Genomic DNA, 3,229 nt, shown 5'->3' with positions numbered 1-3,229 from the left:
ACTGTATTTGTTATTTCGATATTCTTAGTTACAGGAGTTAATCCTGATGGTTATGTAGAACTTGTTGTTATATGATTTTAGAGAAAACAAGAGAAGATTGAAATTTTATCGCGAGACGAATATGTAGAGATGAAACTGAGTCATGCTACCCGTAAGTAGCCCATGCTCAATTCAACGGGTGGCTCATGCTTAGTTCAACAGTTACTCAGGATCGGCTCATCTAACTTTGAGTCGAGCTCGAGCTACTCAAGTATCATGGTGAGTGGAGCTCAAGCTCTTCAATCTCAATTTTCGAGTCAAGTCGAACTCAAGCATAAATTTTTTATGATCATTCAAGCTCGAGTCAAGTTTTGAGTATTGAGTATGTGAGTAGAGTCGAACTTAGAACTCGAATTTGGCACTGTATCGGCTCAAACTCAACTTGATTACATTACTACTGATATGTGCATGAAGAATAGGACTCAAAACAAAAGAGTTCTGAGCAAAGAATCAATGGTTGACTATTGAATACACAAGTTTATACCATTAGATTATGATAATCCCAAAATGGAAAAAACAGTGGAAGAAAGATCAACATTAGAAGGCAAAACTTGATATGCAGAAGGTGGTTCATCTAAAATTTGGCTTTTGCATTCTATTTCACAGTAGGAAGATCACGAAAGTCATCCCCTGTTCATACTAATAGACCATGAAAGCAAACCAAAATCCACAATCACTAACTTAAGGTCCAAAATGGCAGTCTTCTGAATAAGATCTATGAAAAAGCAACAAATAACTAACAATAAAAATTGTGTAGCTAAAGTAAACAGCAAATGCTCTCCCAACTTCCAAAATAGATCCAACTAACAAAAACAAATTTTCAAAGATCTTATGCATTAATTGCTTTCACATTGAACTCAGCTTGCTAAAGGGAGATCAAAGCCTAGTGACTCTGGACTTCTGCTTAAGGTTAATCCTGGCCAACAATTACTTCATGCCTTTCTTTGCTTATACCCATTTTAAAAAAGAAAAAAGTACATATAAATAAGCTAAAAACAATTTATCGAATCAGCATATCACATTAAACAAGCATCATACCTTGTGTGAGGTGTCTCTTGTGCATTAAAAGGGCTTTCTCTTGTGCTTCTCACCGGCGCCCTTCAACCGAGTATCTGATACACTCGTTGACCTTATCTAAAGGGGATCGAGTACTCGAATTCCACAATTATATGCATCTTCAATTTCATCATTTTCCACCAAGTTGGTAACCTAACCCTCTTTCCAGCTCTCATAGATAGTGAATGGAAAAGAAAAGAAAGGAAATGGAAGAAAAACAATAAATTAAATACATTGCTAAAGCAATTAATTAGATGTTTTTAATTTTTTTTGGTCAAATAGATATTTTTTTATTAAGGGTTAATATCACGAAAAACCCCAAACTGGTATACACGTGACAAATTTATTAAAAACTAATTTTTTTATCAAAAAAAATCCCAAAATGATACACCTGTGACAAATTTACCCGAAATTAATTTTTTGACCACCAAAAACCCCAAATTGGTATATTTATGATAAATTTACCATCAGTTAGTTTTGTTAAATTTGATTAATGCGACGAAAAATTCCAAACTTGTATACCTGTGACAAACGAAGAGTAAAATCCCAAATCGGTATACCCATCAATTGTCAAATGTCCTCCAACTCAACAAATTAACGGTACAATTTAACAGAAATTAGGCCATGAAAACCGGACTAAAGTCTGAGGAAATTAGGCCATGAAAGATATAAAAGAAAAAAAAGAAAAGAAACTTCCATGAAATCTCTTCGTTGACGAACGAGTACTGGTTTCCTTTGAATGAAAAGCTAAAGTCTTCTTCCTGCTAGGTTTACTCATAGAAGCTTTCCATCGTCCGCTGACCGAGCTAGATTAGCCCGGCATCGGCATGCCTCGGAGAACATCTCCTTCGATCGAAGGTGCGTGGTCTTTAACATGCTCGGCAATCGTTGAAACCTAACGTTTGGGATGTGTTTGTGCACCGGTCCTGTTCTCCTGTTGCTGTTTTCTTTCTGAGGTCGATTTCCTGTTGCTGTTGGAAACGTTGGTTTTTTACCCTGTTCCGAGAGGCGAGAAATCATTTCGTCATCGCGTGCTGCTGCTGCTGCTGTTTTCTGAGCGTATATGGATAATAACTGAGCAGGATAGTGGTCATCGGGGGAGTAGCGGACAGAATAATATTTCTGTTTCGGCTTCTTGTTGACGCGGTTAGCTCTGTGCAACGTGCAGATGGTAATGATCGGAAGCGAAAACGGACGATGAAGGAGACAAGAATGTCTGGGATGTCTTCTTCTTCCATGAGAAGGCAACTTGATTTTTATGCTAGTCTGAAAGGCCAACAGGTGGGTCTCGTTTTCTAGTTCTTGTTCCTTTAAAAGGCATGAGCTTGCTGTCTTGTCTTTGCAGATCTTTCGCTTGTGGTGTTTAAACCCATGAACTGGTGTGATTGATAATTCGTCATGAATAGGTGGAGGGTAGGGCTTCAGGAGATGATGCTGGACACCATTATTGGTACATTACGAAAGTGATCGACTTTGACCGAGAGACAAAAGAGTAAGTTTCTTCATACTCAAGGGGAAAATTATCAAAACGGTCATAAATCTATTGCAATTGTATCAATTCAGTTCTAATTAAACCTTTTGCATTTGTGCCAATTTAGTCCATCTGACCAATTTTGGCCGGCCAGTGCTGACGTGGATGCCGGCTGGCCATTTTGGTATTGTATTCTACCCTGGTACATTATGAAAATGATCTCTTTTTCTTATGTGTATTATTCAATGTAAAGTTGATTGTTTAGTGTTCGTCTACACATTGTTCGAGTGCAAATAGCATACGAACCTCGATTTTGTTATATTCTTTTCCTTGAGCAGTAGAACTGCTCGTAGTCCATGCTCCTTGAAGCAATTTTCGTTTTAGCATCTGCCAGAGAGATTTTCCTTGCCTCTGAGCCTCGATAGTAGTACGAGAACATATTTTCTTACGTACTCTGCATGTTGAATTTGTCGAGCCTCTTTAGTTTGATCAATGTCAGTTTGGTGGATGCAAAAAGTTGCTTCCTGATTCCGTTGTTATGCGTCTTTCGTTAGCTTTTACCAATATTAGTTATACTCTCAAGTGATGGTAATACGATGATTCTCAATAATCACTGCTGAACCATAGTTTCTCTTCGGTTGACAGGTGCACCATTCACATACT

The 3,229-nt window shown here is 37.8% G+C and overlaps 1 long non-coding RNA gene across 1 annotated transcript; it reads left to right on the top strand.

Moving 5' to 3' along the window:
• The first annotated feature begins 1,874 nt into the window (after positions 1–1,874).
• LOC130140576 (uncharacterized) lies at positions 1,875–2,577 on the top strand. Its single transcript, XR_008818551.1, has 3 exons — positions 1,875–1,953; positions 2,264–2,376; positions 2,502–2,577. It is a non-coding gene; the product is annotated as an uncharacterized LOC130140576 (long non-coding RNA).
• Positions 2,578–3,229: the final 652 nt, after the last annotated feature.

This window comes from Syzygium oleosum, unplaced genomic scaffold, assembly GCF_021117445.2.
Source record: "Syzygium oleosum isolate NSW1041296 unplaced genomic scaffold, Sole_v2.1 Sole_v2.20, whole genome shotgun sequence".
Classification (NCBI taxonomy): Eukaryota; Viridiplantae; Streptophyta; class Magnoliopsida; order Myrtales; family Myrtaceae; genus Syzygium; species Syzygium oleosum.
This window is presented reverse-complemented; position numbering and strand designations above follow the sequence as displayed.